We start from the raw sequence: 24,554 nt of genomic DNA on the forward strand, positions 1-24,554 counted from the left end.
ATATCTGAAAACCATCCATCAACTTAAAATCTTGAGGCCTCCCTTCCTTTTCCCTTGATGCAATCAGCATTGTATTTCTAAAGCAGAGTAAATGGGGGGGGGGGGGGGGGGAGATGACATTTAAGTCGTCTCTGCCCTCTGAGTGTGAGCACTTGTTGAAAAGGTTTCTCTGAAGACGGAGAAAAGTTGAGTGCCTCAACCTTATCTTGCCATCAAACCATTTGTCCACCTTTTTGTTGTTCACTGCTCATTAGTCTTGATTTAATTTCCTATGTGTGTGCCCATTCACACACAGGGTTAGGGTTAAGCCTGAAACATGCTTCTGCGTTTTCACGGGCCCGTAAGCGCAAGAGCCCTTCCGGGTCCCTTACGTGCTTATGTATCCCTCCTTACGTGCTGACGGGTGTCGACCCCCTTTTCTAAAATTTACGGCAAAGCTCCGCAAGCTCCCTCAGCCCGCAAGGCTGTGATTGGTCTGCTCTACATCCCTTCTGGAGCTGCATTTCCGGTTTCATGCCCCATAAAACCGGCAGAAATCACGGAAGATTTAGAAGAACGAATATGGACCATATAGAAGAGCACTTGGCAGAAGATATCCGATAGTATGATCACTTGTATAACCTGTCACTGACTGGCGGATTTGTCCGCCAGAAAAAGGCTACGAGGAGCCGCAGTGGCTATGTAAATAAACAATCGACGAAGAAGAAAGAAGGCGTCTCTAAGGTCGTCTCGACAAAAAGCATTACTCCGCCTAGTGTTCTGGCGCGGAATTGCTTTGTAAGACGCGCAACGGTTGGGGAAGCATGAATGAAAACGAGTCTTGCGCCACAGCGGCGTGAAAAGACGCAGACGCAGTCGCAGAAGCATGTTTCAGGCTTAAGCCTGAAACATGCTTCTGCGTTTTCACGGGCCCGTAAGCGCAAGAGCCCTTCCGGGTCCCTTACGTGCTTATGTATCCCTCCTTACGTGCTGACGGGTGTCGACCCCCTTTTCTAAAATTTACGGCAAAGCTCCGCAAGCTCACTCAGCCCGCAAGGCTGTGATTGGTCTGCTCTACATCCCTTCTGGAGCTGCATTTCCGGTTTCATGCCCCATAATACCGGCAGAAATCACGGAAGATTTAGAAGAACGAATATGGACCAAATAGAAGAGCACTTGTTAGAATATATCCGATAGTATGATCACTTGTATAACCTCTCACTGACTGGCGGATTTGTCCGCCAGAAAAAGGCTACGAGGAGCCGCAGTGGCTATGTAAATAAACAATCGACGAAGAAGAAAGAAGGCGTCTCTAAGGTCGTCTCGACAAAAAGCATTACTCCGCCTAGTGTTCTGGCGCGGAATTGCTTTGTAAGACGCGCAACGGTTGGGGAAGCATGAATGAAAACGAGTCTTGCGCCACAGCGGCGTGAAAAGACGCAGACGCAGTCGCAGAAGCATGTTTCAGGCTTTAGGGTTAGGGTTAGGGTTAGGGTTAGGGTAACCCTTGCTTTTGTAACATTGCATCACTTACTGTCCTCAGTTTGTTTGTGTTGAACAAATGTAACAGTCCCCATCGAGGTACGCAAGTATATTCAATAACAATAAGTTAGTTTAACTTGCCTTTTTGTTTACCTGTTTGTTCCTCTGTTCCCCGACAAGCAGGATAAAGTTTGAGAGGCGGCCGGCCAACATTTCCTGGTTTCTATCCTTGTGGTGATGTCACGGATGACATCACTGGGACAAATCAAGTGAAGGGGTTTCCTTTTCTTCAGTAAAGTTTGCATTTTTTATTTTCAAAGCATTATTAATATTAGCTTATGCTTTAGGGACATAGGGGAAGATTGTCTTTAGGGGAACAATACTTTGACTGGTTATACTAAGTTAAGTATTAACCTCGGAACCAGTGAGTCTGCCTCCCTGCCATCCTCATTTCTTGTTTAAATTATTTTTTACCATAAAATTATATCATTTCATTTTGGTTAAGTAGCTGTGCTAGCAATTAGATTAGCTACCTCAACCGTTCCAAATGCAAATCAGTTGTTAGCATTATTTAGTTAATAGCACTGTCAAAGCCAGATAGCATGTTAAATCTGAATGTCCACCTGCTTTGGGGACACATGCTCAGTCTTCACACTGTCTTTTCTTGGGAAGTTTGTAATTAATAGGCTAGTATTCTTCAGCAGACCAATCTTGGTTGACTGGACAGAACCAGTATATTAGGGTCAGTGATAGTTTTCTAGCGAAATCCAATAAGTTTGCGCATTCTTGATTTTTACGCAACAATAGAGGATTTACGCAAAGGGGAAATGCAGGAGAAACTTTACATTTACTCTTTATTTACATAACTTGGTTATTTGCTTGCACTCAAACCCTATTTCCCTCTAAATAATCGTATCTGTATTACTGACTGCTGGTCAACAAAGTGTCTTTTAGTAAAGAGGTTGATGCTACAATGTACATCTTTAACTGAAAGTTTTTAGCACATTGTGATAACGGGGGGGGGGGGGGGTGGGGCTACAGTTACCTGCATACTAAATATGCACCATATAGTATCACAAGGAAGTAAAATGTCGGTTGCCTACAAGGATCTCAGCATACATGTGTGTGCTGAATGAAAGGCATTTCCAATCTATGGTACAGCTAATTAATGATTCCCAACTGATTTCTCTTGACAGAATCTATTAATAAAAAACTGTATTGCTTAGTCAGACCAATGAGTGGAATGTAGAGGAATCAGCTGAGTGCATGAAGCACTGAGTGAGGGAATATTTATACATTTATATTGTGTAATGAAGGTAAGTTACAAATGTTTATGATTAATAGGATTTTAGTAAATGCTTGGGTTCATTGCCATTTCAAAATGACATGCTTCCCAGAGTACAGCCATTGTGTAAATGGTGAAATGTGCATGGACATAATGATCAACACGTTACAAACCTGCTTCATCCCCTAAACAACATTGTCTGTACGAGTATGGGATGTTCAGAGAGTATTAAATTACAGGGTCATCTTTTTGTTTTATTGGCATTAAATTATGTGCTTACTTCATTTTCTTTTTTTTTCACTTGAGAAATTTGAGCTCTGGTTGATTTCAGATGGACAGAGATACCTCCATTTAAAGTTAAATACTATCTTTCAGAAAGCTGATAAGTCATTCATGAATAATCCCAATAGTGAGTGCAGTAGGATTTTTATTATCAATTAACTACTAGATAAGCTTAATTTTCAGTATTATCCAGTCATTTTATGGGTTATTTAAGGACCTCTATACTTCCAACAGTGGAGCTGACCGTGCTGAACGTGGCTGCAGGTCACCTATTACCCAAGAGTCTCTCTCCAGCTCATCTCCATGTGCAAGCTACAGAACAGATCCTATCTGGAGAGGAAATGAAAGTCATCCTCGCCTCTTACGAGCATTTTGAATAACGAGAGTGCAGCCTCATCATTCATAATGACACTGATCATCTATAACGGTTCAGATATGATAAAAACCCAAGCTCATGTAGAAATGCCCTCTTTTCCAATTCTGATTTCTATGGATCTGCAGCGTGTAACCTTGAGCAGTGACAGATAATAGGTTTGTCATTGGAGAGCTTCCTCATTCCCACATAAAGAACCTTTAAAAGAGATATATCACCGGCCTCCGGTTGATGAAGTCTGCAGTGTGTTGGGATTATATCTCGATTCTTTCTAATTTACCTTCCTGCGGGTCTCTAATTCGAATGACCCTGGTGGGATCATTAAAGCAGAGGTTATCAACCTGGAATGGAGATGAGATGTATCCTTAAGCATGGAGAATTGTTCACCTTTTTTCACTTTCACAGTCACCTGGTAACAGTCTCCTTCATAAGCTCTGATGGGAAATGATCATCTTCTATTCCCAGTCAAAGACCAATATAATGTGTAATGGTTTGATCCTTGTTTTGCAATAGATAGAGTTTTGCCTTTAGTCTTTTTGATTAAGTTGCCGTGCAAAAAAAGACCAAAGGAAAATAGCGTAAAATGTGTTTCCTTTCGTGCTCATGATTGCAATTTGTGTTACATACAGATTTTTATAACACCCTTCTTTTCCTTTGATTTAATTAACTTTCATTGCAGCAGGTTAATTAACCAATTTCTTAATCCCTGTTTTCTATTGAATTCATTTACTTTTTTAAGTTTTTCATTTGGTGACAACAAAAACCTTTGAGCTTTGAGGTGGAACTGTTTCAATTTCAATAAAAACTGGAAAAATTAAGATGTTCTACAACTTTAAAAATATCGGGGACCCTGCAAATTGAATATAAACCAATTTTATATCATTTACATAACTGTTAAAAGTTGCAATACCACAAAACAGAGATACACAAATAAAGGTTTAATCAATCTGTAAAGTAATCATTTTGATTATTACCGACATCAATAGATTGTCATGCATCACAGAGATGGTATTTGGTGAGGCAGTTTGACTGAGCTACCGTCACCGTTATTATTGCCAAATGAGACCATTGCACTGGATTATAATGAACTAGCCACATTTTTGTGCAGAACAGACAGACGTGGTGTCCAGACATATCAAACCAATTTCCCTCTAATTCCTCAATTTCCACAGCACTGTGGAGATCAAGAATCAAGTGTGTGTATCTGCATAAAGATATCCAATATGAGTTATTTAAAGTTCAGCAAAAATATGTTGCAGCGGTTTTGCTTCTGTGTGAAAGTCCAAGGTAAACCCATTTACTCCATACAGCCTCCCTCTGGGTCATGACGCTGCTATAACGTGTGATCTCGATAGACAGAAAAAATAAAATAGTGTGGCATGTTGTACACCTCTTATAACCAATCATAAAATAAAGTGTAGTGCACAGTGGAGAGGGGGCGAGCTTACAATGGACATAATAAAGGTAGTGGAGCATTATTGGAAGTCTTTCCAGCTAGTTACATTTTTGTTATCAGACATAAATTTACTGAAATTTAAAACATTTATAAAGATCCAACATCTCAGCCGATTTCTTACACTTAAAATTGCTGCTCCACCTCTTTTCAGCCTCTGTCAGAAACACTCTTTTCTATATAATTTCAGATCTCTTTATTCTGTCACCCTCTTCTATATGTTCCAGTTGAAAACATCGGCTGCACAGAAATATCAAAGTTAAGCATGACAACAGAGTTGATAATAGCACTTCTATTTACAGCTAACCTGCAAACACAACAGCTCACCTGCTGTGCAGCTTCACATGATGTTCGGTTTATAAAACATAAAGAAAAAGCCAAAGTGCCGGCTTGTTGCTTGGAGACATAGTTGCTTTATGAAAAGAAAGCCAGGAAAGAAAAATTGTTTCATGCTCCTTAGGTGCATTTTTTTGTCTCTGGAATAAAAGAAAACCTTTTGCTGCAAACTTTAGCCTTTGTGACTTAACAGAGCTCTTACATGTGTATTCTAAAAGATTGTGTTTTTAAAAAAAAAGCCATTGTGTTGTACAATTTTTGTGTTTAACCCAACACGCCTACAATAGCCTCCCTGAGCAACTGCAGGGAAATCATTTTTGATGGGGAAAAAAACAACCCATTACAGCACAATTTATGACCTACACAAACTATTACTGCTTTTATTTTTGCCTGATGTGAGGAGCAGCTTCTTATTACAAAGCCAAGGAATTGCAATTACAGGCTATGTGGGCTGAAAAATTGGTTAACTCAAAATCTGAATTTCCATAAATTGCATTATTCCAGGGAAAGTAGATACAGATTAAAGCAGCCAACTGTGAATACTAACTTTCTAAAGACTTTGACCTGTGGAACAATGAGTCACAAGTCTGCAGACTTAGGTGCTACCTGTCCTCTAATCTTTCCTTCAATCAGTGCACACGGTACCAGCAGAAAATAGAACCTTTGCATTTACACCTCAGTGTTGTTTCTGCTTTTCAAAACCTGTGGAGTTCTTGATTCATGCATGTGTCTGTGTGTGTCTCCTGCTGTCTGAGAGGTTTCCATCGTCTGTGATCAGTGAATTTGTGTTTGTTGATGTGATTTCCATACTTTAATAAGAGGAAAGAATCACACACTGGCAGAATTATCATTTTAATGCAAACCCTGTACTTGTGGGCAAACAGACATCATTCAAATAGTAATGAAATACACCTTTTGCCTGTTTGTCTCATTTGTTCCAGTGTTGTGCGACACCTCGTTCATTACAGCCGCTCACAACATCCATGCAGCAATTCAATGGCGAATGCAAATGAATCCAATTCAGCTCGGAGCAGATCCTGACCTCTCTCTTCTCAATCTGCCATATTGATTGACATGCATGTATTAGCACCTTTCAGTTTGTTTCTTTGGATCCAAATGAAATTCTCTCTATTGCACTTCACGGCTGCGAACCACACAAGAGCCACTTGAATTAAGGCCGGAGGTTGGCTCGCAGTTTCCTTGACGTATAGGAGTTGTCCTCGGTCGTCCCCGGGTCCTTGTCAATCTGCACAGGTCTCTGAGATGTCTGTATATTCTTTAATCTTTTACTACGTCTTTACAACTCCGTGTGCTCTTTCTGCAGGATAGTGTGTCTTGAAATGTTAGTTTATAACGGCAGCACCGAGGCCTCACCCACTCAATCCCATTACAAAGCTCATACATCACGCTGACAGTGAATTCACGATTGAAGAGTCAGGATATGGTGATTAATCTACTTTTAATTACTCTATCATCCCTGTCTGAAGACTTGTTTAAGGTCATATTTTTCTACCCTTGACTAAAGGTAACTGATCTTTGCATTTTTCAAATATTAAGATGGAACTTGATCACTGAAGAAAGGCTTTGACGAGTAGACGTAATTCATTTCTCCTTCATAATCATGTATTTATGAAATACCAGTTTATGCCTGGTATTTCTTCCTCTGTAGCAGAATACAAAGCTAAAAGGATTTTATAGGCTGACGCATCATTTTCCATATTATGAGAGTTGTAGATTCATTTGATATGTGCTTCCTATGCATAAGTATTCCAAATGATAAAATGTCAGTTTATTTTAGTGACACTTCTGTTTGCAGAGACATAAAAATGGAAAAGTTGGAAGAAGTCATTTTTTTTTTCTTAAATCAATTTTAGTTTTTTTGGCAGAACTGTTCACTTACAAACTGTCAGAAGTAATTGGTTGGTGTTTTCTGTTTCTCTTTGACAAGGCCGTTTCAGAAGCGAGCTCCCAATTTTGATCCTAACTTCTTGCTTTGTTGTTAAAATTGCCACATTTCATACAACATACAATATGTGACACTGATGTCTTAATCAATGAAACGAGCAGCTTTGAAAGTAATGACGGAAATTGAGAAAAAGTTTTCAAAGGGTATTCTTTTATTCCAAACCCACTTTCCGCATGATCACAAGGAAAAAAAAGAAAACTACCCATTTATCCCTCTAATTGGCCTACTAACTTTTACCTTGCAAAAGTCGATTCGCAGACTGTTAAAGGTCCATAGTTGACTGGTGTGGTTTCTTGGGATTGTGCCGGTTTGGCTCAGGTTTCGGTAAATTCATCTTCTGTAGGATGGAATGTTCTCGTTTCCTGTGCCCACTCTCCTTTCTCCTATTTCAATGTGTGCCACTGGCGGGTCGTGACCAACCAACCACTCACCTGCTCCGGTACAGAGCCTCCGGTCTGATCACTACCTCATTACCAGAATGTTGCCTCACCTCAGGTTGTTTAGCTGTGGCCAAACCAGGCCAGTTTAGATTGTTATATTTGAACGATCTTAGTAAGGTTGAATCCAGCGGGCCCATTCTTGCTTGTCCTCCCCTCTCTCCCGTCTCTTTCCTCTACTAAGACTGCTCAAATAAATAAAACTAGAAAAGGGGGGGAAATAAATGAATGAAAACACCTCATTTCTAAGTCCGCGATTGTGACACGATTCATGAGCATTTGCTTAGCGGCCACCTGAACGGTTGTTTAGGCATTAGGACTTCTTCGTTAAGTTTAGATGAACACTCACGGTCATGGTTGTTAGAAATCGATACCGGGCGTCTGTGGGAGAATGCAAAGTCTTCTCTGCTGTCGATATTGCAGATCCTAACATTTGCCTCAACCTCCCTTCAAGGCCTGTCCCATGGACCAGAACATTATAATGACAAAAGGGTGCTTGCCAAGAAAAGACGAACCGAGGTCATCCTGAAAAAATGACCTATGTTGTTTTTTTTCTGGTGAGGACAGTCACAAGATGACAATCTGTAGACTCACTCACCACCACCCTCCCCTCCCTCTCTCTTTCTCCCTTCTCTATTCTGTGTTTGCCTTCCTTTTAATGGAAAAGCTTTTAGATATTACCAGAGGCACTACCTCAGGCCAATGTTATCTTCCTGTTTATTCATGTGCACATGCATTTCTGTGGTAGTAAGCAGATGTTATTCTGATACCATCTGACACCTCAGGAAACCTCACTCTTCTCAGGGTCATGACACTGAGACATTACTGACATTACCTCTCTGATACAGAACGGCTCCGAACAGAGTGTTTGCCGTGTTTATGCCGTTGCCCATCTCACGATTTCAGTTTCTTGGAGCAATTTTTTGGGGGGGAAAGTTGTAAAAAGTTCAAGCACAACGTCATCAGTGTTTTTTTGCCTTTGCTCGATGCGATGAAGAAGCTACAGGATCCATGCAGGAGAAGGTTGTTGTACCAGTTATACCCGGAGTTATCAGACCTTATCAGAGTTTCTATTATTTAAACAGAAAACATCAAGCGGAGATAAAATCATATTGTTCTTGAGATTTTTTGTAAAATATCAGGAGCGTTGTTTTTCTAAATATAAACTGTATGATGGGTGAACTGGTAGCATGTACAACATTAAGTTGAGCTGATGTTACCTCTCTTTCAAGATCAACGCTCTGCGGCCTCCTATAGAAAAACTGTACGACACAATCTAAACAAATTGTGATTGACAGCAGAGTCAACATGAGCCTTGAACCAACCATTATGAAGCTCCTGGACCAGTCACTCCAGCATGATCTCTCCTCGTTATGAGGGTCTCATGTACCCACACAGATTTACGTTTCCCTGTGTCTACCATTGACAGAGCCTGAATAAGTGCCCTCCAGCTGTAGCCCATATGTTTATATGCAGATGTAAGACTGTGTGAGTTTATGTCACATTCAAATCCCTGTTAAACACAGGGCAGGTGACTTGCTGGTTGCCTGGCAACAGTATCAAAATGAATTCAGCACACTGACCTTAATTCTAAAGAACGTGATGATAATGAAGACATGACATTTAATGTATTATATGAATATGAGGTATGATATACATAGATACAGGAAGTGACCTGGACTAGAACCTCACAGAGACTTGCTGGTGAGTTGTGCACTGAGATCCTCTTCTAGAAATAATCTTCCTCGTCTTTAAAACTCAACTTGACAGTTGGCTCTGGATGCACGATGCCCCGGCAGAAGACGATACGGCAGTCGGCAGAGATTGAGTACATAAGCCTTTTATAATTGAAGCCTGAGGCAACAAGTGTCCCAGGGACATGATGAACGCATGCTCTCACATCCAGAAGAAATATTGCTGTGGAAGATGGTTTGAGTCTTATCATGGAACAGATGGATAAGTGATGGAGAAGTAGATTATATCTTGCAGCCCAGATTTTTTGAAGTTTGTTAAGATATTTTATATTTTACGTTTAAATTGTATTTATTTTTCCATGATAATACATTCAAACGGCAATTAATATCCTGTGAATCTAAGCTGCTGTTGTTTGTGGAGAGACAAGATATAAAGGTAATGTTAAAAATCTATCTTTGATCCTACAAATTAAAAAGTGGAATTCCTGTGTTGAGGTGAAATCATGCATTGACTGAATAAACAGGTTCAACAAATATTTATGACATGCAAATGAAAAGAAACATATCTAATACTTTAATTTGATAACATGTTGTCCGTGTGTTATCTTCGATTAAACAGTCTTTGTATTTGGAAAATAAAATATTGATTATATAGGCAGAATCAAGATATACAAATCCAACAAAGGGGTGTAGAAAAAGAGGGGGGTTCTTTTTTGCAATCAGGAGGAAAGCAGTCATGTGCTTGAAGTCATTGTTTCCATCGAGTTGTGCAGCTTGAATTAGCAACGATTCGCACCTTGAGGCGTCAATCAATTACAATGACATTAGCCCAGTAATGAATATATAGCCTCAACCCGGATATTATGATTAAAAATGTCAGTTTAAGAGCACTGCCTTTTTTTTCTATATACAATGAGCATTGTTTAACGATTTCGCAAAGCTTTACAAGAGCAGAGAATCCCATTTTAGATTCTCTAAGATGTCTTTACACGCTGTGGGTAGCTCTCCTAATTAGATAGGTGTTTGTGTGCTGGAGGTATTTGCCAATTACTGCAGTGACAAAGCACAAACATTAATGGGAGTTCGACTGCAGCTCCAGACAGCAGTGTCTGGAGCTGCGAGCCCAAATAAAAAGCTCTTGCAGAAAGTGTCATAAAGCCAAAGGTGAAATCCAATTAATTCTCTGTATCCGCTGCAGATAACGACACTGAACAAGAATTATAACACATTTGAGCATCTTAATGAATGTGACTGTAATTAACCTGTAAAGTCTCTTTCCAAATCTGCCCCTAATTAAGGCAAAAGATAGATTGTCTATCAAAGAGACTCCCCTCAATCAGGCTGTGCCCAGGAAACTATGTGTCTACCTGATAGTGGCACAGAGACGGCAGTTTAGCTTCAGTAATTAAGATATCATGTTGAAAGCAAAGCCCCGGGCTACACTGTTGGATTATCATATACAAACATCAAGATGCCCCTGTGGATTTAAGTTCATTCAGAGTAGGAGGATGTGATGCTTGTTAGGGAACCATCCACAAGACTTGGGAGGGAATGAAATGCGTTTATTTATTGTCTCCCAAGTCTTGATCTTTCAAAAGCTGGATGGTCTGATCGGGTTAGACAATTACACAAACTAGTGTATGTTTGCAGAAACTGTTTAACTTCATTAATTATAAACATATTTTTGCTTGTTTACTCCCCAAGTGCTCACTTCACATGCTGTGTAAACATTGTGTGGATGTAAGCGTGGTGTAAAACTTGTGAGACAGACGGCAGCCACACATTAAATCAAAAGGCATGATGGTAAACATGTTTTTACCCAAAATGCACTTCTATAAACAGACAGATTACCAGATTTTGGTGTCATATAACTTGCTCAGTTTTATTTGCAAATTTTGACAACTCCGTATTATTGCCTGATATATACGTATAGCTGGATGATGGAAATTTCAAGCTGGAACATGCACTGTTGTTATCATGCAGGCTTTCTATTGTCACAATGGGGTAAAAATATGGAATTAAAACTCTTCTGTATTTGATAATCATAAACCTGAATTCAATAAGAAACCACTATATAAAAATACTTAATTTTTGACCATGTTTGAGTGTCTGAGAAATAAGTATGCTTTATGTTGTTTTGTTCCATAACATTTTATGGTTGAGGGAAATACTGTTTTCTTTTTTTCATATAATGCCTCCGTGCCGGTGCAGTTAGAGCCATTATGTTTTCAGATTGTGTGTCTGTCCACAACCATTTCAATGCAATATCCTAATAACACCTCACCAGAGTTTAATCAACTTTGGCTCAAACTCTCACTTTGTCAATGTCACTGAGTAACTTTGCAAAATGTGTATTTGGACCTGCCTTAATAATTGATATGACGATTATTATAAAAAAGACACAGTAGAATTGTTTAAATTCCTTTAAAGTCTTACACATATCTTATTATGCTAAATAGACATAGATCTGAAACGTAACTTGACTGATTGGCAGAGGAATAAAAAAGAATAGTTAATTCATCTTCACCGACAGCACAATTGTGAGTCACACACTTGGCATTGGATGGCAGCGTGTGTTGTTGTCAAAAAACGAACAACAAAAACTCATCTATAGCCTAAAATTATATGAACTATGAGGTAACCTTGCATTTGGCAAAATGGCACGTTAGCAACACAAAAGGCTGCTGAGTGGTTTCACAGTGTTCACCTGAAAGTGCTTTGAAATGTAAATTGCTGTGAATAAAATATTGTCATCACATCAATTCACCTGAACTGCAGGCTTGACTCTAGCTACAGAATTTACTGTGTCATTTGTTCAGTTTATTCAAAACATCACTGCTAATGCTAACAGAATTTTACAGCAGATGTGTCTACTCTATTATATCTGACATATTAAGCTATATTGAGAGGCGGTGGACTAGTGGCAAAACTTGGACTATGGGCAGAAAGGTCTCTGGATCGACTCCACGGAGAAAAAACAAAAATATGAACCTGGATTGATCTGTCCAAAAATCCAAGAGGATTCTCCCTGCCCTGTCGTGTGCCCCTGAGCAAGGCACCTTACTCCCCCAACATCTGCTTCCCGAGCGCCGTACATTGTGGCTCACTGCTCTGTGTGTCCTGCACCAGATGGGTTAAGAGCAAAGGTTAAATTTCCCTACATTGCATGAGTGTGCCTGTGTATGTCTGTGCATGTGTTTGGGACGAATAAATGCATCTTAATCTTAATTAATATTTAAACTTTGTAGATATCCTGTACGTCTTCTAAAAACCTGTTTATGAAGTTTATTTATTATTCTCTCTAAAATGTATTAGTTCTATAAGAAATGAAGAAACTGATGTGCCTTTTTTCCCCAAAGCTGACCTGAAATGGTCCTAAGTAATTTTTTTTTAATATTATATGGTCTCTTCTTGTTGTCAACTGTTATGCTAAGCTGAAAAGAACTGCACCTCAAGTGTTTAGGGCTTTTAGTACATTTTGCAAACATGATGTCATCTCATGTAACATCATGTTTCAGAGAAGCTGCTCTGATCTCGACACTCACAACAGTGCAACCTCGAGAGGCAACACTTGAGAGGCAACACTTTCATCCCCTTCATGTAAAGTATTCACCTTGAAAGGTACAAGCGTGCTTCACCTGGAATTAAAATTAGCTTTGTTTTGAGTAAAATATGAACTGAAACAAGTTTCCAAAATAGGTTGAAATTAAATGGTTTAATTTATTTTAAAGTTTTTAATTGCTTCAAGTAGTTTGCAAAAGCAAACTTTCAAACAACGTTGCAGGAATAAGAGAAATAAGAGAAACAAAATGGAAATCGAATGCTTTCATGTTTATTGTATACTTTATATTTTTAAATGAAAATAACATTGGTTTAATGTGGAAATGATAGAGAAATCGGAAACAAATCTGAATCAAATACAAACCTCTCCAATCAAAAACATATTTGTATTATGTTTATCACAAATAATGTGATTTTGGTTTATATTCAAATAATGTGATTTTTGTTTATATTCACAAACACACTTTGATGCTAAATCATGACAGTAAAGAATTGTTTGGAAAAAAATGAATGCAAATTGGAGAAATAATACAAACCCCTCTGTCCCAAAGAGAGCAAGAGACTCCTATTTCCTCATATTCTCTAGTCTTTGCATGTGAATGGATCCATGTGGGTCATTGGTCTTGTTTCCTCCTGGCTCGCCTGTCGAGTTGGATCTATGTAAACTGGCCTTGCCTGCGGCAGCCTTTAAAGGGTATCAGTTTGTCGGAGAGTCAGGGCAGGCGGGGGTGCAGGCCCAGCTGAGTGAGCAGTTGTATGTGTGTGGGGCGAGGGGCAGAAGGGATTGTGGTGGGGTACTACCCCCCCCCCCCTTCCGATTGAGCACAGTCCCTCAGGTTCAAATCCCAGCGTTACGCATTGCCCGTTGACTCATGTGAACCTTTCCCAGTCGCGATTCCCCTGTGGACAGCGATGTGCTGTGTGTGTGTGTGTGTGTGTGTGTGTCAGCACGTGCGTGCCTGCAACATGTTAGTGTTCACAAGGGGGAGAGACCTGTGAAAAGTGGCACCCTCAGATGACAGAAAACTCCATAAGTATAATTACACAGGGCGCAGCACAAGGACTAAGCAATGTACAATGTCACATTTTCCCAGGCTGGAAGCACACAGCTGGATTCCGGCCTTTTCTAAAAGAGTGAATGCACATTTAATTATAGGTGGAGCACAAAAGGAAAACAACAAACGTGCTGTGAGTGACAGGGCTGTTCTTCATTCTATGATTTAGTCATATTAAATATTCGAAAAAACCAATATCACATTTACATGAACTGCCAAAATATTATATGTGGCCTTTACACTACTAATAGTGTGTGTGTGTGTGTGTGTGTGTGTGTGTGTGTTTGTCCGAGATATAACGGTCATTGTGGGGACGTAAATCTGTTTATCTCTGTATCTTGCCGTGGACAAAAAAAGGAAGTCTTCAAAACCTAAATCCTGCAGTTCATTCAGACACGTGTTCAAGTTAGGTTCCGGTTAAACAGGTAAGTCCAGGAAATCAATGTAAGTCAATGTACTGTCCGCTGAAGTCACTGAGACTCGAGTTCCAGACTGAAGACCGGTTAATTGAGGACAACTTGTTACATCAGGGACAAAAGCCATGTCCCCAATTTGGAAAAGGGCAGATTTCTGGGTCAGTGGTTGAGGTTAGAGTTCCTTTAGGGGCAAGTGGAGGTTAGGGTTAGAGAGATAGTGATTAGGAAGGTAAGGTTAGGGGGTCTCTAGGAATTAAGTGCAACCTAATGTGATGTCCCTCAAAGTGAGCTTTGACAGTGTGTGCATGTGTGTGTGTGTGTGTGTATGTGTGCGCTGTACCCACGATGGTAAATGTGTCATTGAACTCTTGACCCCTCCAGCGTAAGTGCTGCTCACTCTCAGCTTCGCCTGCTCCGCTCCACTAATTAGAGACAAGAAGTCCTGTCACAATCCGCCTGCTCGCAAATGGCACTCGCCTGTCTGTCACCCTATTTCAGAAAAGTGTGAGAAAAAATGGAGAGGTGACATATTCTCACCATCTCTATTCATCCCATCCTCTGCCTCCCTTCTCCTGGCTGGGTGGGATTAGTTGTGAGGAGGAGTAGATATTCAAAGTTTGCTTGATTGCCATTGCAAACCTCATCTTGTCTAAATCAAGGTGCCGAAATGCAAACGGTCGCTTTTCTCTGTACTTTCTACTGAGCCGTCAGATTCTGATAACTTGCCAAGTGTCATCCACCAACAACAATTTCTTACAACGCCCATTCAGTTGCATATGAAAAGTGAGTTCTCTATTCTTTGGTCTTGTATTATTTGAGGAGGTTGCCTGGGGAAACAAGTGTCTGGAGAAAGAACAGGGGCCATGCTGAGAGCAAGAAGGGAGTGTGGGGGGGGGGGGGGGGGATTCGCCGGCTTTTCCAATATGGCAAGATGGTGGATGCTGTCGGCAATGTTCAGAGCCGTCTACGGTGTCATGGCAACTGCACAAACTTCTCAAGACGTTCAAAAATGCCAGAGAGAAGAAAGAAAGAAAAAGCAAATGTGGGTAAATCAATAGAATCATACATTCTGATACAGTCCAGATGCTCTATTGGACATAAACACAGACACACGCCCATTCATACATATTAAAATAGATTCAAAGGATCTATATATAACTGTAAATATCCAAAATAATAGATGAATAGATTAGAACCTATGTTTTTGACAGATTTCAGTTTTACTCCATAATGTCAAGAGTTATATATATTTACAGTATATTTTATGATTGATAAACGCTCCCTGTGCATCAATCACCTGTGATGTACTGTAATGTGTCCCTAACTATGTGGTGTGATATCATTATAATGATTGATGAGAAATAAGTGAGCAATAAACACTTCAAATTTCTTAATCTCATAGTGGTGTGGCTCATTTGTTATCGATTATGGCCCAGTCTGATTTAGTTCCATAAAAATAGCATGAAACTACAAAAAAATGATTGATTTCTTTATGTTGCAGCATCTGTTTTGGAGCTTTGCATATTTTCAGATGTACTAAAGATTTTAAGCATTAATACAGCATCAAACTCTTATTTTCCCACATAAATATATAGTGGAGTAATGGCATCCTGAGCTGACAATAAAGTCCTGCTCCCTCTGCGTTTGTTTGTGTGTGTGTTGTAACTCAACCCTCTCTATTTTTTCGTGCATGCAAGTTGACCTTTCAGAATTCTTTCATGACATAAAATAGCGGCGTCAGTCTTGCTCTGGTTTTTCTGAGGCTGAGACCTACGACCTACGGTGGCCCTGAGAGCTCAACCAACAGCAACTTAAGAAAAAACATGCAAGTTGACAAAACAAAGACAAAGTAACAAAACATCTTCATCAAATTCACAACACAACACAACACATTACAGAAACGCGCAGCAAATAGACACATGCACTGCAAATAGTGAAGAAACGACAACGGAAGTGTTTCCAGAGGACAGCTAAAAGTGATGGACACTGCTGCCACAGCAGACACAAAAACGTCCAATACACCATACAAATTCGGTTCCGCACAGGGGTCTGCCACCCGCGGCTCTGGAGCCGAATGTGGCTCTTCAGCCCCTCTGTGTGTGTGTGTGTGTGCTTGTGTGTGTGTTTGTGTGTGTGTGTGTGTTTATCTTTTTAAGATGCATTTATTAGTCCCAAACACATGCACACACATGCACAGGCACACTCATGCAGGTAGGGAAATTTAACCTCTGCTTTTGACACATCTGGTGCAGGACACACAGAGCAGTGAGCGACCATGTACTGCGCCCAGGGAGAAGATGTTGGGGGAGTAAGGTGCCTTGCTCAGGGGCACTAGACAGTGTAGGGAGAATCCTCTTGGATTTTTTTTGGCAGATCCAGGTTCGTCTTTTGTTGTCTCTCCGTGGAGTCGAACCAGAGACAAACCAGAGACCTTTTCTGACCATAGAATATCTTCAGTTGTATTGGATTAAACAGTTGTTACACTGTTTACCCCTGAAACTCCAGCAGTGTTTTGTGGACTCAAATACTTCACTCACCACTAAGGGTTAGAAGATAATGAGTGCATTTTCATTGTTTTGGTGAACTAATGAGCTAATGTATGTTTCTATCTTTTAGAATTGTGAACCAGTCCTGTTTAGTGCCACTGAATACACACAGCTCCTAGCAACTGTGAAGGGCCTCAGATATTCCTTCTATAAAGACAGGGCTATGATTAAGTATGTGAAGGATTGGGCTCACTTGTATGAAAGCGAACAAAGCAAGCTAGAGGTGGAGCTGAAAATAACCGATGAGCTTCTTGCAAGAGAGACTGAGAAAAGACGTGCACACACAGAAGCCCACATCAGCTACCTAACTGAGCTTGCTCAAAAGGAGAACGAGCTGAAGAGCAGTGAGCTAATGTGGAGCACAACAGTGCAGTCTCTTGAGGAGGAAAATAGGTATCTCCAGGAGCAAGCTGACCTGCTGTAAAGCCGACAGAGACAGCTTGAGGAGGAGCTGAAACAAACACATCAGCTTCTCAAGAGAGAGACTGAGAAAAGCCAGGAACCCACGAAGGCCCTTGTCGACTGCCTGACTGAGCTTGACCAAAAGGAGGAGCTCCAGGTGGATCTTGATAAAGTGAACCTGTGCCAGGAGCAGGCTCAGAATGAGGAAGTGTGCATCACAACGGTGCAGAAGGTGGAGATGGAGAGCAAACTGCTAACAGACGAGTTAGCACAGAGCAAACTGCTCACAGACGAGTTAGCAGAGAGCAAACTGCTCACAGAATAGTTAACAGAGAGCAAACTGCTAACAGAAGAGTTAGCAGAGAGCAAAATGCTAACAGAAGAGTTAGCAGAGAGCAAACTTCTAACAGAAGAGTTAACAGAGAGCAAACTGCTAACAGAAGAGTTAGCAGAGAGCAAACTGCAAACAGAAGAGTTAGTAGAGAGCAAACTGCTAACAGAATAGTTAACAGAAAGCAAACTGCTAACAGAAGAGTTAGCAGAGAGCAAAATGCTAACAGAAGAGTTAGCAGAGAGCAAACTTCTAACAGAAGAGTTAACAGAGAGCAAACTGCTAAAAGAAGAGTTAGCAGAGAGCAAACTGCTAACAGAAGAGTTAGCAGAGAGCAAACTTCTAACAGAAGAGTTAACAGAGAGCAAACTGCAAACAGAAGCGTTAGTAGAGAGCAAACTGCTAAAAGAAGAGTTAGCAGAGAGCAAACTGCTAAAAGAAGAGTTAGTAGAGAGCAAACTGCTAACAGAAGAGTTAACAGAGAGCAAACTGCTAAAAGAAGAGTTAGCAGAGAGCAAACTGCTAACAGAAGAGTTAACAGAGAGCAAACTGCTAAAAGAAGAGTTAGGAGAGAGCAAACTGCTAACAGAAGAGTTAGCAGAGAGCAAAATGCTAACAGAAGAGTTAGCAGAGAGCAAACCGCAAACAGAAGAGTTAGTAGAGAGCCAACTGCTAACAGAAGAGTTAGCAGAGAGCAAACTGCTAACAGAAGAGTTAGCAGAGAGCAAAATACTAACAGAAGAGTTAGCAGAGAGCAAACTGCTAACAGAAGAGTTAGTAGAGTGCAAACTGCTAACAGAAGAGTTAGTAGAGAGCCAACTGCTAAAAGAAGAGTTAAGAGAGAGCAAACTGCTAAAAGAAGAGTTAGCAGAGAGCAAACTGCAAACAGAAGAGTTAGTAGAGAGCAAACTGCTAACAGATTAGTTAACAGAGAGCAAACTGCTAAAAGAAGAGTTAGCAGAGAGCAAACTGCAAACAGAAGAGTTAGTAGAGAGCAAACTGCTAAAAGAAGAGTTAAAAGAGAGCAAACTGCTAAAAGAAGAGTTAGTAGAGAGCAAACTGCTAAAAGAAGAGTTAGTAGAGAGCAAACTGCTAAAAGAAGAGTTAGTAGAGAGCAAACTGCTAAAAGAAGAGTTAGCAGAGAGCAAACTGCTGAGAGAAGAGTTAGTAGAGAGCAAACTGCTAACAGAAGAGTTAGCAGAGAGCAAACTGCAAACAGAAGAGTTAGTAGAGAGCAAACTGCTAACAGAAGAGTTAGCAGAGAGCAAACTTCTAACAGAAGAGTTAGCAGAGAGCAAACTGCAAACAGAAGAGTTAGTAGAGAGCAAACCGCAAACAGAAGAGTTAGTAGAAAGCCAACTGCTAACAGAAGAGTTAGCAGAGAGCAAACTGCTAACAGAAGAGTTAGCAGAGAGCAAACTGCTAACAGAAGAGTTAGCAGAGAGCAAACTGCTAACAGAAGAGTTAGCAGAGAGCAAACTGCTAACAGAAGAGTTAGCAGAGAGCAAACTGCTAACAGAAGAGTTAACAGAGAGCAAACTGCTAAAAGAAGAGTTAGTAGAGAGCAAACTGCTAACAGAAGAGTTAGCAGAGAGCAAACTGCTAAAAGAAGAGTTAGTAGAGAGCAAACTGCTAAAAGAAGAGTTAGCAGAGAGCAAACTGCTGAGAGAAGAGTTAGTAGAGAGCAAACTGCTAACAGAAGAGTTAGCAGAGAGCAAACTGCAAACAGAAGAGTTAGTAGAGAGCAAACTGCTAACAGAAGAGTTAACAGAGAGCAAACTTCTAACAGAAGAGTTAACAGAGAGCAAACTGCTAAAAGAAGAGTTAGCAGAGAGCAAACTGCAAACAGAAGAGTTAGTAGAGAGCAAACCGCAAACAGAAGAGTTAGTAGAAAGCCAACTGCTAACAGAAGAGTTAGCAGAGAGCAAACTGCTAACAGAAGAGTTAGCAGAGAGCAAACTGCTAACAGAAGAGTTAGCAGAGAGCAAACTGCTAACAGAAGAGTTAACAGAGAGCAAACTGCTAAAAGAAGAGTTAGCAGAGAGCAAACTGCTAACAGAAGAGTTAGTAGAGTGCAAACTGCTAAAAGAAGAGTTAGCAGAGAGCAAACTGCTAACAGAAGAGTTAGTAGAGTGCAAACTGCTAACAGAAGAGTTAGTAGAGAGCAAACTGCAAACAGAAGAGTTAGTAGAGAGCCAACTGCTAAAAGAAGAGCTAAGAGAGAGCAAACTGCTAAAAGAAGAGTTAGCAGAGAGCAAACTGCAAACAGAAGAGTTAGTAGAGAGCAAACTGCTAACAGATTAGTTAACAGAGAGCAAACTGCAAACAGAAGAGTTAGTAGAGAGCAAACTGCTAAAAGAAGAGTTAGCAGAGAGCAAACTGCTAAAAGAAGAGTTAGTAGAGAGCAAACTGCTAACAGAAGAGTTAGCAGAGAGCAAACTGCTAAAAGAAGAGTTAGTAGAGAGCAAACTGCTAAAAGAAGAGTTAGCAGAGAGCAAACTGCTGAGAGAAGAGTTAGTAGAGAGCAAACTACTAAAAGAAGAGTTAGCAGAGAGCAAACTGCTCACAGAAGATTCAGGGGTGAGAAAGCTTCACACAGAGGAGTTGATGGAGGTGAAAAGCAGGAAGCAGCCCAGAAAAAGGAGGCAAAAGTAGATTGAAGAGTTATTAGAGAGCAAACTACACACAGACAAGTTAATAGAGAGCAAGATGCACACAGAGGATTGGTGGGAGAGCAAGCAGCAGAAAGATGATTAGATGAAGAGCAAGCGGCACACAGTGGATTGGTGGGAGAGCAAGCAGCAGAAAGATGATTGGATGACGAGCAAGCTGCCCAGCACAGAATTTTGGTTGGGGAGCAAGCGGCAGAGATGGGATGGAGAGCATGCTGCCCACAGAAGAATGGATGGAGAGCAACTCGCCCACAGAAGACTGGATGGAGAGCAACTCGCCAACAGGAGATTGGACGGAGAGCGACTCGCCCACAGAAGATTGGATAGAGAGCGACTCACCTGATTTATAATGCAGAGAAAACTAACAAACTAATAGGGTTTTTTCTATTATAACATAATATTTTTTAAAGAACATTTCCAACAATGATCTGTCTCTACAAACAAAAAATAAATATTTTGCTACAGTCAGCTTCCATCTTCTATTAGGGCTTTTGTCTTTCAACCAACATTTATTCTTTTCTAATGAGCAAATTCGTACTGCATCGCTTATATTGTTTGTTTTCTGTGAGGGGAAGTAATTAAGTGAAAAAAGATATTGTTCATGTAACTGTGTAGCATTTTGAATAAACTGACACACCTCTCCATTTATGTTAGTCTTTTCTCATTTGTTGATGTGCTCGGTTACATACATCAGTTTACACTTCAATCCACCATGAGAGAGGAACATGTGTCTCTCTCTGAGGTTTCTACGTTAATATGTTTCCTAACTTGTTGAGGGTCAAGGACAGAGGATGTGGCAACTTGTTAAACCCTATGAGACAAATTGTTATTTGTAAATATGGACTATACAATTACCATTTTATCATTTTTTTGTTTAGTTTGTTTCTTTCCTTCCACTTTCTGATGTACACATAGTGAACTGAATATTCTTACCCTTTGCTTCTCGAGATTGGGACATTTTTCTGAGGTGAACTTATGATGCTTTTTGTGTCTTTGCCTATGCAATCAAAATATGATATTTAACTCATACCTCGTACCTGCATCCTGTTTCCTGTGAGTGGATCTCATTTCTAACAGCAGAGGAGTTTTCATTCATCAGAACAACAACTGAGGCTTTTTGTGTAATAGGTTTATGGATGAGTGTGTGTGTGTGTGTTTGTGTGTATGCACCTCTCATGGCTTTTAGCAGCTGCAGTGAATGAGTCGCTGAATCTCGCCCCTCAGAGATTCCTGTCTTGTATCAGCTTCCCTCTGCCCGGGACTCAGGCAGTGTGTCAGTGTGTGTGTGTGTTGGTGTGTGTGTGTGTGTGTGTGTGTGTATGTGTGTGTGTGTGCAAGCGCACAGGCCCCTGGGCTCCGACCCCGCCCACTCGCTCAGAAGAGGGGGCAAAATGTCTCTTTTGATAGTAAAGGTTTCCTACCCCTGCACATGGACAATACATGGCCTCACAAACAGTGGCTTGCTTGTTAGCGCTGTTTATTCAGTTTAGCAGGAGAAGACAGCATGTCTCTAGATCGGACCATCTTCCGTGATCAGAGCTCACTGTGGGTCTCTCCGAGCGAGTGGGCGGGGTCGGAGCGCCGGGACAGACACACAGGCACACACACACACACGCCGCTCCTGGTATTTCATGAGGGCATGATACGATGATGATTTAAAAAATGAACCTGACTCTCTGTTACCGATGTTGTGAATTTCTTGGACTAATGGTGGTGGCTGGATTGTTTTTTTTTTGTTCTCTGTTAATGAACATGCAGCATCAGATCCACTGGGTTTCATAACACCTTGCAAAGAAAACAAATGGAGGGAACTGGTGTGCCTCAAAGGAGGTCAAGGGTTTAGCCAATAGTGCATTAGCTTTGGCCAGAGATGCAGGTGCTTCAGTGTAACATCTAATGGTGCTGAATGTCGTGTATATACAGCCATTATGGCAACCTACATTACTGAAGCCCCCTACCCTTTGTGGCAGTACTAGTTACACTGGACCGCCTACGCTCATGTTCCACGACTGACCTGAGAAATTGTTCATGCCATGCCAGCTGGCAATTAGGACTACAAATCTGATATCAGGGTCAACATGAAACGCAGTGTGGTGAGGCGCTCCAGTGAAAAGGAATAAAACAAGCCCACATGACCTTGAAAACAGAATGTGAAACTGAGAAATATGGAATTGTCCATGATTTGTTTTTCCTTCCTTGTGCAACTTGCTGAACATCTACATCATACAGAACTTCTCTCTCGCTCTCGCTATCTCTTTCTTTCTCTATCTCTTTATTTCAGAACCCTTTCTGTTAGAGATGTGGCTACGATGACCTGTACCCACTTCGCTGCCGGAACGCTATCAGCAAACAGCTTTGCAGATGCAAAAGAGAGACTTTCAGGCACTATTCGCTAAGGAAGGCTAGGTCTCTGCTGGAGAATAGGCTTTTGCCAAGGGAGAACTATATCTTGCAGTTATCAAAGTGCTCAGAAAACTCGCTTCTCCGCATACAAGTCGGTCCAAAATGTGGGTTTGTTTGTTATGGGAAACGTGCCAAGGCCTTTAGCTCAGCTCTTAATGCGCCTGGTTCATTGTTGCATCACAATACAGATACATGGACGTCTATTCCCACAGGTCATGTTTTACCGCTCTACAGTTTAGTGGTTGTAGTTGAATTCTCAATGCCTCTTTTATGAACTGTATGTTCACCATCTCATTATCCATGAAATGTAAAAACAAGATTATGGTTGAATTCTGCATGTATCGTTATGTTGTTGTGATTGTAATCAAACTATAAACGTTATCCTGCTTTTCGTTCTTCTCTTTGTCATGCCTCACTTTTTATCCAGTTTTAATGCTTTCATTGAGAATGCATAAACTTGAGATGTTGCACCATGGATCTTTTTTCTGTCTCATTTTCATGTAATGGTCATTTCCTGAAAATGTTATACCGCTTGTTATTTTGAGGGTGGCTGGATGTGGAAAATACTTCACAGAGAAAGACACTGGACAAGCAAGGATTCAAACCAGGAACCTTCTTGCTGTGCAACAGACTAACCTGTGATGCAGCCACCAACCAAACAATCAAAATTACCTCTTTGGTAACAATTTGAATATTTCTTTTTACATATAAATACTTTTTGGAAATACACTGTACTGTGTAAATATATTTTTGAAAGTATAAACAATGTAAGCTATGAAGTACATTTTTTTCAAGCACTGATTGAACGGTTGATAATACTTGATCGTAGGAATATGCATTTTCTACTCCATCTACCTCGGTTCTCACAAGAAATGACTTTTTCTTTTTCCTCTTCACGTTGTTCTCAATCATGTTAACCTGTAAAATACAACAAGTACACACCCCAACACTTGGAATTAAGAGGCAGTCACACATACTGTAACAAGAACACGAGCAAACCATAATTTACTGCACCTGCTGCTTCTTGTGTAGTGAAGTGATTAACAATTATATTGCATTCACACCCACATTGGAATGTTGTTTCCAAAGAAACAGAATGTTGACTGTTTTCATGAGGTCTGGTAAGAAGTATTTTAAAGTGCTTATATGAGGTGGCCGAGATCCAAGCAGGGGATTTATTGTAGGGGTTTAAATTGAGTGTAAAGGCTGTTACTGAGCGAGGCAGTTTGACTTTTTATTCGAAAGGATTGTGCATATTAAAACTCTTTTCTGAGCCGTGAATCAAAGCTGTCCGGAAATATGAACACTGATAAAGTCTCTGTGGGGCTCGCACTGAGAAAAGAAGCCAGGTGGATTCTGGGTCAGAATTTCAGTGCAGAGGAAGAAAGAGTGACGGCAACAGGTTGAGCAGCAGCGTGGATTGTGTCCGGCAGCAGTAATAGACATCCCAGTTGGCGACGGCGGATGGTGGTTTACTATTATGTGGTTTAAAAAAATGTAAATATAAACCCACTTATAAATATAAACCCAATTCAGCTCCTATCATACTAACACAAATTGATTTGTGGTTATAAAGAAACAGAACATCAATAATATTGTTCAAGAATTGTGATATATGTTGATTCAGAGAAGATGTATGTGCTTGAGGTTCATATTTTTTGAAGACCATGTTCAACCCTCTGACACTTATCTTCTGTCATCTCTGTGTTTGTTTGAAGCCACATGGTTGGACATGTGGGTGGAAAGTCTAGCTACATCTATGTCAGTGTTTCAGTGTATTCGTGTGTATATATATATGTACGAGCTGGAGATATTGTGTGCATGTTAGTCACTGTTCTTGTATTGTTGTACGAGCAGCTTGCATGTAGTAGATACATAAAT

Source organism: Platichthys flesus, chromosome 2 (assembly GCF_949316205.1).
Source record: "Platichthys flesus chromosome 2, fPlaFle2.1, whole genome shotgun sequence".
Lineage (NCBI taxonomy): Eukaryota > Metazoa > Chordata > Actinopteri > Pleuronectiformes > Pleuronectidae > Platichthys > Platichthys flesus.